Below are 16,604 nucleotides of genomic sequence, written 5' to 3'. Positions count from 1 at the left end.
AGAGACAAGACATCATGTCAAATAAAAACATTTAAATATATTGGCAGAAAAATGCACACATGTAAACTAATTCAGAGTGGATTTCTGCTGTTTCAGCTCCCGTTTTGAGAGTTTTCATGATGTCTAAACAGTTCAAAAGGGAAAGACAGAAAGCTGTTGAATGGCGAGACAGAATGTCTGGAGGGGAAAAGTTAAAGTAATATATTCAAGATATTCTGCAGTAACATCTTAAATGCATTATGTCATCAAGCTGAAACAAGGTTTTTTTTTTAATAAAAGGTTTGACAAGAGTCAGTTCTGACTGAAGAAGCCTCTTATAACACAATGTTATTTTACATACACTCAATATAAAGTATTTTAATGCCAGTTTTTGACATGGAACTTTTTTTATACTTAATGTAGTCTTTTATCAGTTACATTAGGGGTTAAGTTTTATTGTGAGGCACAGTCCTCTATGGGACACAAGGGGAATAGCATGATTTTATTTGGTATTTATCCAAAATACAGGTCAATTGCACAGGTGAAAAAATAGTAGAAATGACACAGATTCATTCAGGACCACAGAATGGGAGCCTGGGAACATGGGATGCATGATTTTATGATGGGAAACCTGCTGAAAATAAATAGTTTTAATGGGTTTTAATGGTTCAAGTTGTAGCTGTTTGTCTGTAATATAGACATACTATATGAGCTCAGGTTGACATTTAAACACATTTGCAGAAAATGTACACAATATGCAGTGATACAGCCAGAAATGATCCAAAAAATAAAGTTAAAAACATTAAATGTATCATCAGTTGCATGAGGGTTAAATTGGCCTGCAGTACTTTCATAGTTTCATTACATCATCCAAAAAAGTCATTTTCATTTAAACAACCATTATGTAATGTAAAAAGAAAAGTGACATACATCTTAATACATCTTAAATCTATAATTAACCCCTCCCTGAAAGACTGAAATGAATTACATGTGTATTTCCATTGCATACATAATTAAATAGAAATACACATGTACTTCATTACAGTCCTTAATAAAATGTACTTCATCACTCCCCAGTGGATGTACTCAGTTACCTGAGCCCACCTGAGCCTGTGTTGCAGCCTTGTGATTGCACCAGTGGTCACAAGCTGCCGTGTGGCGCGCGGGCGCAGGGTCCACGTGAACGCGCCTGTTCCACCTGCCCAATCACGTCCGAGGAGGCTCCTCCACCACACCGCCGTCTGCTGCCTCTGCTGCTGCCGCTGCTGCTGCGGGGTGACTCTGGACTGTTTGTACCGAGCCGGACGGCAGCTGCTCACCTGCTAACCTGACACACAGATTTTCTCCTCTGAAAAGTATCGACCACTAACTCTGTGAACGGCGTCGGAGCGAGCGAGCGTGTCCCGACGAGCCCTCTCATCCTCCCGGTAAGTCAGGCAGGACGGCACCGCCGCATCACGCTGAGTGTGGATGTGAGACATGAACCGAGCTGCTGCTGCTGCTGCTGTAACTCTGCTGAGAGAAGTCATTGTACCGTGTGTGAGAGAGAGAGAGAGATAGCAGGCTGTGTGTGCTCATGTTAGCAGAGCAGAGAGGATTTATCCGCCCTGCTACTGGTTCTGTCTGTGAGGTGACAGCAGAAGGTGTCCTGCAATGCAGTTTAGGTCCAAAATTGCATCATTATGAAGATTTAGTGTAGTTTGAGGCCTGAAGCTGTTGCTCTGCTGTTGCTGTGGGGAGTGTAAACACCAAGGAAACACGAGTTTGTCTCAGTATTTTGAATATTTACTTTAATAACGTACTTGTGTCCTGTGACTGTTGCCACAAGAGAGCCCCAAAATGTAATTTAATACACGATAAATGAAGAATTTTGTATATTTACTTAAGTGTTTTTTCAAAAAAATAAGCAACTAATGAAAAAAGAATAGTAGACATGAAAAGACCCTTTAAAGTGCTTTATATAGGCACTTTAGTTACACAGTAATAATAGTAGTAGTTATTTAATTTTGGAGTAAAACATGTTTACTCATAGTTGGATTTCTGAGTGATTGAAGCTTTCATATTGTGTTAAATTGGTGGTTTGCCTACTTGCATAATCTATAAAAATGTATATTGGCTGGATATGGTTTATTCAGGAAATATAGACACAGTTTAACAATTCTTCACTTTCGATGAAACATATACATTTTGTTTAAGTAGGAGTTTATGTCGTGTTTTAGCTGGATATAGTTAGAAATCTTTCAATATTACTGCAGTTATTGTATGATTGAGTGGTTAATAGAACTTTTCCTACAAAATCCTTGTTTTATTTCGCAAAAGTAGCCAAAGTTGCTAAGATTTAGACTGTCTGTTCAAAGGCAGTCACACAAGAACAATATCCAAAATAAAACAGGTAAACTGGCAAGACTTTAATTTCATTTAGATACTTAAACATGTATATGCATTGTATTTCCAGTTGTCACTTTCGATTAAAAGTCTGTTTTTGCAAAAGATATTTGGTTTAATTGGTATTTTAACCACTTGCATAATCCCTAAATCTTGTATTTTGTCTGAAAATACTTGGAAATCTTCAGCTATTTGTGCTGCTACTATATGTTTCAGTATTGGATAACACTAGTTATTGTCCAAATACTTCATATAAACATGTTTTCCTACAAAATTCTTGTTTCATTCCACTGAAGTTCTCAGATCTAAATAGTCTATTCACAGTTGGTCATGCAAGAACTTTGCCTGCAGAAATGTTTTTGCGAATGACTGAATCCCGAAGATTTTTTGTTTAATCCATAAATATTTAATTCTGGTGGGATATTGTTTGAAATCTTCCACTATTAGTGCTTCTGCTATATGTTTTGGTATTTAGCTAGTTCTCACAGTACTTTACATACTTTACTTCACAACATATTTTCCTACAAAATCCTCCATTTATTTAACAAAAGCAGCCAAAGTCATACAAGAATTTTCCTTTAATAAACCAGTTCAAAATTTGCAAAACTTTGATTATATTCAGGATCATCTGACCAAAGAATAAGTAAACAAAACCACAGATCTGACCAGACATTTTACATCAATTTTCATGGTGCTACTGACGGATATTGGTTTCTATGTCACTTAAAACTTTAGTGATAACTGGAGTAAGACGCAGTGTTTACTGGTTGTTGTGGGTCCGCTCACTGAACTCGCCGCCCCATCTTCAGCCCTTTGAGCTCGACATGTATGGCTTTACAACTCTGCCCCTGTTGGTTTTGTTCTGCAACTCAGACCCCGGCTTCCTTGGCTTTTGTACACTATTATACATGCTGGGGATGAATTAGAGGGCAATCCATTCAAGTATGGGGAACAATACCCCCGTGAAAAAAAAAAAAAGAGTTTCTCCCCGGGTCAGGTCAAGGGAGAGGGCGGTGTCACCCCCCAGTTGCTGTGGAAGCCGAGAGTAACACGGAAAACTCAATTCTCTGACGTCATCCGGAGGAGGAACGTGTTGGGGTGGGGGTTGATTTATCTCTGTGGGGCTGAGGGGCTGAATAGTTGTGTCCAACTTGGGTTGTTTCGAGTGGACTTTATGGCCCCAAAATCTGTCCCCGTCTTATAAATTCAATTTTAGTCTGCAATGACAAACGGTGAAAAAATAAAAAAACACGACAAAAGAGGAAAGAAAAGGGGAAGAAAATTAAAGGCTCCTTGTTTGCTGCCCCCAACCCCCCACCGCTGTTACCACCCAAGTGTCTCAGCTGTAAACCGTCTGATACAGAAAAACAAAACAACTTAAGTTCACCCTGTCGTCGTCTACTCACCCCCACGCTGATGGAAAGTCCGATGTAGTTTTGTAGTCAACGAAACGTTTCTGGAGCTTCACAGCAAAACAGCACTGCGGGAACGATCGAAGTAGATGGTGAGCTGTTTTGAAACGCATCACAAAAAAGCATAAAGAAAAGTGTAAAAAACGGCTCCATACAGCCTGTCCAAGTCTCCAGAACCCCTGAGATCCCAAACTGATTTGAAAAGAAGTTGTTTACATCCTTTCTCCAAGATAAAATCTTCACTATTGCCTACCTGAGGGCTGATTCCATCCCACTTGTTAGCAAAATGTTGAAAAAGCATTCCACTTATTAATCTGCCATTCTCCCTCCTTCTCCATGGCGTAGTGGCAGAGAGAGTGCAGGGACAGAGGGGTTGTTTATTTCAATGTGACTTTGTTCAAGCTGTAAAATCGTTTGCCCCGACCGTGACTCTGAAACCAAAAGAATCAAAAGAGCTAAAAGTGCTAGCATGCTCTCCGGCTGAACTGGATGCGTGAGCTCAACCGTGCCGTCTAAATTATTAGAGCCCGATCAGTGCCGAACATTAATTTGACAGCGATATAGTTCATGATTATTATGGACGATAAACTTTTATATCACAATTTTTAATGTTGTTGAAAAAATACTAGTAAAATCATGATGATGTCTCTTTTAAATCAATTTGAAATTCAGGGAACTTGGGTTACGCTGGACGAGCTGCGTGCAGCCATTTTATTTATTGGGTCTGTGTTGTTTTCACATTTTAAACAAGTCTTCATCTACTTCAGTTGTTCAGAAGAATGCTGCAACACTGTTTCGCTGAGAAGCTTCATGTTGTTTTGTTGACTACGAACCATCACTCTTTCCATCAGCATAGTGGAGAGTAGATGATGATTTTAAGAAAATAAAGCAGTTCTTTCTTTAAAAACTATGTATAATACCTGTCTAAAATAACAACATATACTCATATTCACATCTAATCCTTGGATGTTGTCTTTATGAAGGTAATCTTGGTGATATTTTGTTTTTCAATAGTCTGTAATGTGATCCGTGCACATACGCTGCCTGTACGTAGTGTGTCACAGGTATAAAAGTGTGTTCTAACGACGGCTGCTGTGTCTCTGGGCCCTTGGGCGAAGACTTTTCCCCACCGCCATATAAACATGTTTGCATTTCCTCCATGTTTCTCTGCGGTTGTCTCTATGGTGACTGGAACACCGGCTCTATTCATCCAAATAACCTGCGCCTGATTCAGGAAGTTTTCACTAAATCGTACAGTACGTGTGTCATTATGCCCGAAATGTGCTGTGATTAATCCGTAAGCTTCTGTAGCCGAGGCTGGTTTAATGCTGCGCAGGACTGTGAAAGCCAAGAACTACAGCGAGATTTGCCTAAAGGCTTAACTTTGGCAGCGAGCTCAGATTGCTGAAGCAACAATTGGAGAGCAGAGCCAGAGGTGATGGAGACGCAGTGGTCTGCTGCAGGCCAGACACTGATCACCGGTTAAACAAAAGAACAAACAGAAGACGATTCAAAGCTCTGCAGATGTCTCCCCTCATCCCTCCTTCTTGTCCTGACCTCGTCTGACTGGGTTTTGTTTCATCTGGTTTACTTTTTTTCTCTGGGAGTGTAATGTCTCTGTATTTTTTTTTTGGAGGAGATTCAGTGTTTGTTTGTGAACTGAAGGTTAAAAATGCTCTCTGAGGTCGGTTTGAAACTGCTGTGTCACTGTGTGGGATAGTGTGGTTCCTATTAGAAGTGGGTCTGAACGCACTGTGTATGTAATTTCATTGTTAAACTCTCCCTCTGGCTCTTCAGCAGCCAAACGCTTCACTGTTCTCACCGGCCGTCTGTCATTTGATGCTGGGCAGGCCTACGGTATGTGATGTTAAGTCAGTTTCTCAGAGCAGCTTTAAAGACAGACAGTCTGCATCCAGTTAGTCAGGTACACCTCGTGCATCCTGCTGCAACAGTCTCCAAGATGCTTTTGGAGGATGTGGTTTGTGGCACTGTTTCGTTTGTTTGTTTTTTACTGACAGGTGTTTGTTTAACATTTAGTCTAACCTCAATGATAGGGGTGTGCCAAAATATCGATACTACGATATATTGCGATATTTCGTCTTGAGGTACGTTATCGATACACTGGTGCCAAATATCAATATTAAAAAAAATTTTTTTTTTTTTGGCCCACCACCCCTCTTCGGAGGACAGCTTTATCTTTATTCAAACATAGGTATACAACCAAATAAAATTTAAAAAATGGTTTAAGTAGCTCTGAAACCCACACATATAGATATTTAATGATAGCTGTAGTCAGTGTGTGTGTTAAGAAGAGACACTGTCCAATGTACTCTTTGTTTACTTGGCTGTCATTCATGTGAAATTGATTGACAATGTTTTGTAATTCCTGTGAAATGGATTCAGTGCAGTCAATAAATTCTGAATTTCTTCAGTGACACAGATATCGTGATGTATCGTGGATGAAATTTCTTGCAATATATCAATTATCGCAGAATCGCCGTATCGTGATATTATCGTTATCGTGAGCAAAATATCGTGATAGTATCATATCGCGAGGTACCTGGTGATACCCAGCCCTACTCAATGATATAAATGATGTGGACAATTTGGTAGAAACACCTTACAGTATGAAACAGAGGTGCCTAATAAACTGGTTAGATACCAGCTAGGCCTGCATGATATGAAGAAAATCTGCGATGTGCGATAACACTGTTCAATATTGCGATGACGATATAACTTGCGATAAATAAACAAATATTGAAGTTTGCATATTACTAACTATACAGTTAATGATGGCTAACGTCAGGTCTTTATGGTTGTATTGCAGGTGGTGATGGAGGTTGGTTGTATTTCCTCTAGAAGTTGCAACAACTGCTCGGCATGTTTTACACAGTAACGTTACCTGTTTTTGTAACACTGATGTGTTTATTGCACATGTTCATATCGCGATGACGATTAAAATTTGATTTATCGGGCAGCCCTAATACCAGCAGTGTTTCCCACACAAATATTTTCTTGGGCCGTCAAGGTATATAAACGGCTGGCCAAGCATGTTTGGTTACACAATTCAGCATTTCATACTCAACAACCAGTTAGTCGTCTAGTGGACAGTCTGACCTCCCGTCTAATGCCAATCACACATTTTCTGCAGACAGAGAGAGAAAGAGGCGCTTCGTTTTGGCCTCATAATTAACAGTCTTCGCATGAGGTGTGTATTGGGCAACTTTACAAAAAACGTACTGCTGATGAAGAAATCAGATAACGATGCTGAGAGAGACCCAAGCTTCAGTTTTGCTGTCGTGAATGAGTAAAGAAACCAGTAAATATTCACATTCAGTCAGTCAGATTCAGAGTCTACACAAACCAATCAATGGATTAATTGATGGATATATCATTACTATATAGCTACCTCACTATGAGACTTTCTATTGTCTTAGATTTAGTTTATCACTTTGTTGCGATACATCACTAGTGTTGTCTTTTCCTGGTTTTAAAGGCGTTACAGTAAAGTGATGTCATGCTCTGAACTCAGTGGACTGTTCTACTTGTTCTTATACTTCTCTTTACACACTCAGCCATTATATCCACATCAATGATGATTATTGATCAACAATCTCAGTCATGTCGACTTTAAAACCCTCTTTTTTCATCATCTTCGTTGCACAGAGAAGCATTGTGTGATACCCTGCAGACTGCTGAGGGAGAAATTAGGTCTAACTAGGCATTTTTTAAAGAAAACTGTGCAAGTGTAGCATTACTTTCTGTTGACAGTGTGAGGAAATTATTGATGATGAGGAACATATTGGAATTAAAAGATGTACAGCGCCAAAACACAGGTACTGCCAACACGGTCACAAATCATATTATAGCTTACATCAGCTCTGAATCATAGAGTAAAGCACCATGTCATAAACAGTTCTGTGCTGAAGAAGTGCCTAGAGATGAAAAAAAAAACCTGTACCTGTCTTGTAACTGCACTTAAGTGTACCTCCTCCTGTCACACGAACACCTGCAGAGTCAGAGATGAAGGGCTTAGTAACGACTGTGTGCAGATACAGGAGCCCCCGTCACAACACATCCCCCAAAGCTTAGCATGAATCTGCTAATAACAGCCTCTGTCTCGAACGAGGTTTTCAGATTTTAAAGATTAAAGCCGACAGTTTGCAGAGCACGCACGCCTGCCGTGTCAATGACTGTTTGAACAGTCTTCAGACGGGTTCAGCTAAGACTAATATGAATGACTGTCTCAGCTGTAACACAGGTGATATCACGCCTGTCAGCCAACCTGTAACTGGAGAGGGAATTCATCTAATCATAACCAGCAGCAAAGCCTTTCAAATCTGATTCAAGCAAACAAGAAATCTGTGTTTATCCTCTTAACAACTGACGGAGCAGAAAAATGTTTTGAACATCTCGCTCGTTAAAGTTTTTGTTGGTAAACAGCTGATCATTAGGGATCTGAAACAGGACTGATCTATCCCACACAGCATGAAATAAGTCTTAGCTATAATGACTCATCAGCCACAAGCTTTCTCTTCAGAGATTATTTCCAGTTCTGCTGAAATAATCAGTCGGTCACACGATAAGTTGCAGCTTTTCTCTTGTTTTTCATTGTTTTAAACTGAATATCTTTGGGTTTGGGGCTGTTTGCCGGGCAGAAAAAAGCAATCTGAAGACGTCATCTTGAGCTATGGCACATTATAAATGGCACTTCAGCTATTTGTTTTTACATTTTATATATAAGAAGTGACAAAAATAACACATTCTCAATCACTGCCTGTAAATGATTTATGATTTTATGATCCATTTGAGCTTCATCAGATCGAAAATCTTATATATTTTGAAGTTTGACAATAATAATCTGAATATGCACGTTAACTGATAATTAAATAATAATTATTCTCAGCCTAGTCTTACTAACTTGGATGTAGACTGTTGATGTAAAGCTTGTCGTTGGATGTCTACTCCGCCCCTTCCTTCTGCTATCTGTGTGTACGATTTTCAAATTCAACAACCTCTAAGGACTGGACTGGGCGTTCCTAGAACAAGAGCTCAGTCAGTGGATGATACAGAAGGATGCAACTCAGTTTCATGACTCATGAAACACGACTCAAAGTGTAGCAGCAGAACACAATGCCATAATAGTTTGACGTAACCATTAATCAGAATATAAAGTGCCACAGATATCCAGCTGAGTGTTTTGTACTTTCCAGTCTGAACTACATAACCCAGAAACCCACATTGCTAAATCTCAGATTCAGCCACACGTGCTGGAGATTTGCTCTCATACCAACTTGATTAGAAAATACTTATTTTTATCCAGTTGTCCGAAAAAAAAAATAAGCCAAATACCTACTTGGGTGAATTATTTAAAATCCTCAAGTATTCTTCGCCCAGTTACAGAAAAAAAAACAAGATAATTGGGGTTATGAGGTTAATAATCAGGGTGCTTATTAAACTTTATGAATTAAAAAGCCAGCTGACAGCTTCCTTCTTCTCTCACTGAATGGGCCTGCGAGGCAGAGAGAGATGGACGGGAGATTACGGTCTATTTAAAGCAACGTTTGTAGATTGTGGGCCAGTTTTGAGTCGAGGCAAAGGAACATCAGGGACAGTTGTTAGGTGGATTTAATTGCCATGCTAAAAATTGAGCAGGACCTCAGCTGTTTTTTGAAATCGATTAAAGGAGACAGTTCTCAGTTTGTAGGGAATCATTTTTCATGCTTTTTTTTATTTGCTGTGGTTTAACATCAACGGAGTGAGATAAGTAGATGGAAGGTTGGTAAAATGAGAATAATAGAGGACATGCTCAGCTGACTTTTAGCAGATAAACGTGATGGAAAGATCCATGTTTGTCAATATTTCAGGTTTAGTTTCACTTTGCATGTGGTGCCAGGAACTGTACCTTGGCCTCGTTAAGAGTTAAGTTCCTCATTCTAGACAAATAACACCATGCAATAATCTCCTTAAAACGTTTTTGCAGATTTGCGCGTGAAGTGAACTGTTAAGTTTTGTTCAAGCCATGTTAATCCTCCATACTGCGCCACCCACGGCTGTTTGCTTTGGAGGTTGTTGGACTGTATGTGTGACAAATGTTTTGAAGCTACATGTCACATAAAGTACTGTTTCAATCAGTGTCCTCTTTGGCTTTTTTTCAGTAAATAAATTAGGACTGGTGAAAGGAAAAAAAGACGTGGCATGAACTCTGTTAACCTTTGAACAAAAGTTAATAGATCAGCAGACATGTTGGAGCTGAGTCGAGGAAATAAAGGAGACTCCTCCTGCGTTGAGGATTATCTGATTTGACAGCCTGTGGACAAAGTACTGACATGTTCATTGATGTATTCGCTCATCCGGAGGCCAAATTTTGATCGCTTTGTGTTGAGGGAGTAGGGCTGAAAGCTTGAGTGTTTTAACTCATTGATCCTTCAAAGTTGATGATCAGATGAGCTAATTAAGCATTTTGGACCTCACGTACAGGGTATCTGCGGATCTTATGGAGAAAAAATACTTTTAATTTACTCAACAAAAGGGCTTCAAAGTCGCACTAATAGTCATCTTTCTCCATTCAAAGTGAAGAAATCCTCAAACAAAATGCTTGACTTGAAAAATTTGATTTAATGGAACTAAGCAAATCTGAAATCATTATATAATCCCTTTTTTTAATGACTAATTCGTAAAATATAAGTCATAAAGTTAAAATAGATTTATTGTCATTGTTGTCATATAGATGTAGTTTGTGGTGCTGTTAAATTGCTGCTGGACTGCCCCGTTAAGGTGAACGATTCTGAAAGACAGGGGATTGTTCTCTATGAACCTCACTGTTAATATGCAACAAGGAAATCAGAAATCCTGGCATTATGAAAGTAGCCTGGCACCATTTCTAGTCTCCATCAGAGACTAAATCTATTAATAAACTCAAGTTTTGTCTTGTGTTGTTAGTATTTGCAACTCTTGGAGAAACCAAAAGCGATCCAGTTGTCTTCAGGAACGCCATGGAGGTGGAAGTTGTCTGTTTCCACTTTGAACTTGTTGATCCTTGCAAGAATCTTTACATAGCTTAAAACCTGTCCATTTCTGGAGACAAGATACATAAGTTATAGCTCTTCTCCTTCGAGGACATGTTGCTTTTCCATTATAAATACTTCATCAAGCCATAAACCTACACAGGTGACTTGCCTCTGGGTCAGCACCACTGAGAGGCTATCAGCTCAGGACATCAGCAGTTGGGTTGGAAGAGAAGTTACTTTATTCATGGGGACATGAATAATTTACCCTGTCAGGTTCTGCCAGGGTTCACTCCGAAAAAAAACAGACATAACGGTACCAAGCACTCAATCTTTGAAAATATTTGATAAATCCAGGATTTTCTGAATAATAGGCTCTTTGTCCACCACTGTGTTTCCCAATTAGACGACTTTTCTGCTGTGTTCTGTTCGGGTGTTATGGGGCATTACACAACCAGTGGCAAGAGCTGATAAATGACCTTCAGTTCATCAGATATTTAGCTTGAAACTGAAGCGTAGTTTGTCCTGATAACACACACTGTGCTAAGAGCAAGTTGGGTTTTTTTTTGCATAGAAGTGACGTACGTTTTGTTTGATTATGGTGCATTTTGTTTACATGCAAGGCTGGAGGCTGAATGTGATTTATGTAACAGTCCAGATTTATATGGCTTGAATACATTAGAGATCCTGCTGCAGTCTGTCACCTTCTGCTACATCTGAATGATGAACCGCAGCCTCTCTGCGGTTGCCAAGAGCCGCTGTACTGTAAACGTTTGTCTCTGTTTGCTACACACACCTAAAAGGTGTCATTTCATATCCCCCGTGTGTGAAAAGAGAATTTTTGGCACTGCGGTCCTTTTGTCTTTGGTATCTGGGCAGTCGTAGCCGGGGGAAGTGTGTGTCTGTGTGCGTTGTGGCTGAGAATATGCTCAGTCTATTGTGTATCCGCTCCATTGTAAACAAGACATGGAAATCAGAGCGATAAGCCAGCGCTGTGAAGAGAGTTCCCAGGTGGACTTTAAGTCCTTTTCATCCAAAAAGTCCCAGAAAACTCACTGAGCTGCTGCAGGATACAGAAACACACAATCCAAGTGGTAAAGCACCGACAGTTTGTGTATGTTTGTTCATGATTCTTGTAAAGTGATTGGTAGGTTACCAGTATAGGTTTATAAGTTCAATCAAGTCATCTGTGTAAAACCCTTTTAAATGGCAGACTTACAGAGATCCCTCATGGGAGCCATTATCAGGGCCTTGATATCGTGGTGTTTGAGTGGTGAAGAGCTAAAGTGGCACAGACTCCCCATGACAGTAGAGAGACAAACAGGTAGTTTAACATCCCAAGAGGTGAAGGCTCAGCTTTGATGACAACTTGCTCCCTGCTTGAACTGGCTTCATTAGTCATGCAAACACATATTGGAACCTCTCAGTTAGTTTTTGATTTGCAAGGGGCATTATCAATGATTGCAGACTCAAATGACTAATACCACAACCAGTCAGGGTAACAGAAGATGTGATGTAACTAAGAGCAACACAAAAATGTGCTTCTGATAACATTTGAGCCAAGAATAAGACAAGACAGTTCACCAGTTTAATCTAATATACATGAGCTTTACGTACAGTTTTGTACCTTGAAAGAGGGCAGACCACACATACATACGTGATGCAAAATGCAAAAAGGATGCAATAAATAAAGAGCGAGAAGTAACGAGAGATGCCTAGGGATGATAAAGTTGATTTTTCTTGTTTTATCTCATTGCACATTGGATATTTTTTGGCTGCTGGGTGGACAAAACAATCGATCACACTGGGTCGAGGCCATTTTCCACTTGGTTCATTAAATGTTAGAAAAAGAAAAAAAACAATCCAAAAATGAATCAATAATGACTTTGCCGACGATTTCAGTGCTGTTAAGTGCTGTCACTGGCTGCCCCGTTTAACACTGTTTGGACAAGTAGAGAAGAAATTGTTCGGAAGGATCAAATAACAAACAGGTCTGACAGCGACATCCCACTGAGCTTTACGCAAAACCTCTCTCTGCTAACGAGCGTACCCATGGTAATGATGATGGAGCACGACTCGCCAAATTCCTGTGAACGCACCCCTTTGCCCCCACAGTGTAAGTGAAAGACCTCGGCTCTGTGGGGCGTTCACTGACCCGCAGGAAATTGAACTAGAAGTTACCAACAGGGGATTACTATAACAGGCAGCAGCACCTTGACCTTCAGGATTATTTATTTTGGACTTCGTGGCTCCCTGGATGCTTGATGACAGTTACCTCCGGTTTAAAATCTTTTTTCAGCTTTGCAGACGTTTTTTTTTTTTAAAGAATGAGAAAAAGGGGAAAAATGCTTCATACAGTCAGAGGTCTTGTTATGTAACTAAAGAGGAGTGAGAGCTTCGGTGCTCCTTGACATAGTCTCTAAACCTCTACCGCAGGGATTAACACCTCTCATTCCCTCATTTGGTGCTTTTGGACATGTCGGTAGAAAAAGAATACACTTATCAAATTATTCAGTGACCCTTCATACCCTGAATGGAAACATCTGTGTTGTTTCTTGACTCATTTATGAAGGTTTTTCCCTGAATTTGTCACCAAAGTCTAAGATGCTTCAAGACTTCTCTTCTTCCTTTTGGTCATTGAGTGAATTCATGTGGTTCCTGGCCATTTTTTCTTATGACCCCTTAAAATGAAGCAAAAGCCTACTTAGTTTGTCTAAGAGTTGTGACCCATTCAACCAGATTGAAAAAACCCTGTTAATCATATCATAGCCTGTCGACTTAAAGGTCTTCCAAAATGTCCTACCCTACTGAAAATCAACGTGCATGAACTGAATTTGAAGAAAAGAGATGTGATCCAAAAGGGATGTGAGGGCTGTTAGTCTGATGTGAACATGAGGATAAAAAACATCGCCATTTGCCACTTGCCCTGCCATCTCCTTGTGTCTTGCAGACATCGAAGCAACGAATAAAAGGTAAACGTATTATTGGGGGCATTTGCTACCTGGGAAGACGTATAGACGTCTATATTTTTGGTCGCGGCCTTCGCAATATCTTCCCAATAAACAAACTCTTCCCATACTATGTCTTTCCGACATTACTCGCACCTACATCTGCAGGACGGATGTATACTGTTGGAATTATCAGACTTTCCATCTTGCTTTTAAAAAACTCCACTTTGGTATCAGACATATTGGCACGAGAGCTGCGACAATTAATGGATTTACTTATCAACAGGAAATTAATCTGAAACAATTTTAAGCAATCCCACTAGCAAATATTAATTGGTTTCAACTTTTCAAATTATCTGTTTTTGTGACTCTACTCATAATAAACTAGCGATCCTTTGTTTTTGGGCTGTTGATTGGACATCTCAATTTCATTAACGGACATATAGACCTGAGTCGTGCAGCAAAAACATTGGTACCTACCCATACCCGGGAAGTATGAATTAGGAATGAAATGGCAGATTTTCATTTTACAGTGACCATCTCATAAAACATCAGTTATAATCAGTTACAGCTGCCTTTAAAGTAGGTTGAACAAACACTTTATTATACTTTCCCCTTATATTACATCCTGACAGTCATAAATCTTGTTAGAAACTTGCTCCCTTGTTGCTATCTAAAGGGTCTTGGATGGGGTTTCAGTTATTCAGACCCAAGTGGAGCCGTCAGAACCTCAGTTTTGTCTTGTGACAAAAAGATACCACGACTATAGAAGAGCACATTCATGTAAACTGTTCCCTCAGGTTTTCCTGGGATGTGTAACTGATCAAAGACTAATGACAGGGTGTGGCGTACGCTTCCTACTTATCAGTAATGAAGACTTATAGGGGCGGGAATGCCTCAGGGTTTGATGACAGGTGAACTTTTGAATAAAACCCCACTATCTGTCTGCGTTCATTCGTGGCAGCAGGTGGATGTGATGAATCTGGAAACTGTCTGACACAGAGTCCGTTCTCTCCCTCAGGGCTCCTCAGGATAGTGTTACTGACAGGTGGCTTCCTCTCTGTAAATCATGTCACACAAAAAATGTCAGATACAGACTTGTTGCTCGGTCGATGTTGTCCCTTTTGAAATATACGGTCACAGAGCTGATTTCAATTTGTACAAAAACCAAAGAGTAAAAAACGCTGTTAGTTGTTTTTTGAGGGTTATGTGCACAACCATTAGCTTAGCTAGCTGCAACTTAGTTAACATGCAGTGACTTTGTGGGGTCTCTTTGTTTTAATTCTACAGATTAAAGAAACAAGATGAATACTTGCTGTTCTGACAGCGCTAAACTATTTATTTAAAGCAGCTGCAATAACATTGAACACAAAGATAAAAGCAGCAAGAGAGGTGGCAAAACAGTTTGTCTCTTTGCTCCTGTGTTTTCTGCGTAGCATATCTTAGTGTAGCCACGTTGCACCGCAGAGGGAGATGACTCAGTGTGAGGTCAGGTGTTCTCACAGTCTTATGAATTAGACATGAGTGACAGTGTGGTCCAGCACCGAGGACGGGACAGCTGAGCATGCAGGCTGATGTTGGCAACATGAGGCCATTTGTGACGTCTGCTTTATTAATTAGTAATAATCTCTGAGTATCAGATGGTGAAGGCTGCTATCTAACGGGGGATTACCACTAAGATGTTTCGAAGTTGTGTAAGAGGTAGAGAGCGGATTGTAGAAATCAACAGCATGACATTTTTCATTATTGTTTTTATTTTTAACCAATGCTCAGTCTGATCGTTTGCCCTGAAGCCAAATTGTTTCCGTTAAGGTGTTTGAAGCAACGTATTCACCTCCATCACCACCGGGCCTCAGATTTATCTCCTGTTTTTTGTCAGAAGCACCATTCATGTCTTTGTTCAGCACAAGAAGAGGTATCAGATCACTCACTGCCACGTCAACCGTGGCAGCGAGTGATGTGTTGTCCTGAAACAGAAGCAGTTTCCCTCCAACTGAGAGCCGCAGTGAAGCTGTTAATTTGACAAAGAGAGACTGACGAGGGTGAGCAAGGCAAGTGCTTTCTTTCCCTCTGGTCTGTGAGGTTGACGACTTGTTGGGTTTTCCAGTAATCTTTTACAATACCGTCAATAATCACTTACTGTGTGCATTAGATAAATTATCCTCTGGTGTTTTCAAAGACTGTTTTTTTTTAACATAGGTAGTCTAGTTTTCAAATTAAAGAAATATCCAATGAGCTGCAGGGTGGATACATCAGGTTGTTGTTTATGTTATATGTTAATATATAATAATTATAATAATATAAATTAAGAAATCAATATCAACATAATCATTGTGTTTTAAAACTCTCAAATATTCAGTTAATCAGGTGAAAGTTGATCAACTTACTGATTCCAGATTCTCTTCACTTGGTCCTACATTAAGATATATCAAATATTTACTTAATTTAAGACCAAATAATCAGTTAGTTCAGAAAATAATCTTGATAATTAAAGTCTACTGTAGCTTTTTCATTTAGGTGCACAAGCATATAATTTAGGTGCATCCAATAATACATTTTGATTTAATTCTCATTCTTAACACATTATGTTCATGGTTGTATACAGGAATAAAGGTGAAAATACATGTTTTTCTTCATTCAAATCACAGCAATTGCAAGATGACACTGCATAAATCTGTAATAATCTCCTTTAAAAAAATTAACGGCTTAGTTTCAGGTGCGCCGGTGTGACTAATGAAAATGTTTAGTCGCACCGTGGAGCCCTGATGATAAAAAGCAAACATAGATTTCATGTTAAGGTAAAAGGTTTGTTCAGCAATTAACAGAAAATCTAAATCAAATCAAATCAAATCAATTTTATTTTTATAGCCCAA

At 39.5% G+C, this 16,604-nt stretch overlaps 1 protein-coding gene across 1 annotated transcript in view; it reads left to right on the top strand.

Annotated features, from left to right (window-relative positions):
* Positions 1-1,112: 1,112 nt before the first annotated feature.
* The window catches only part of fhdc1 (FH2 domain containing 1), a 36,619-nt gene continuing 21,127 nt past the window's right edge, over positions 1,113-16,604 (top strand). The window contains exon 1 of the mRNA XM_030418308.1: positions 1,113-1,406. The gene's annotated coding sequence lies outside the window, so the exon portion shown is untranslated. The remainder of the gene's footprint in view (positions 1,407-16,604) is intronic.

Source organism: Sparus aurata, chromosome 1, assembly GCF_900880675.1.
Source record: "Sparus aurata chromosome 1, fSpaAur1.1, whole genome shotgun sequence".
Lineage (NCBI taxonomy): Eukaryota > Metazoa > Chordata > Actinopteri > Spariformes > Sparidae > Sparus > Sparus aurata.
This window is presented reverse-complemented; position numbering and strand designations above follow the sequence as displayed.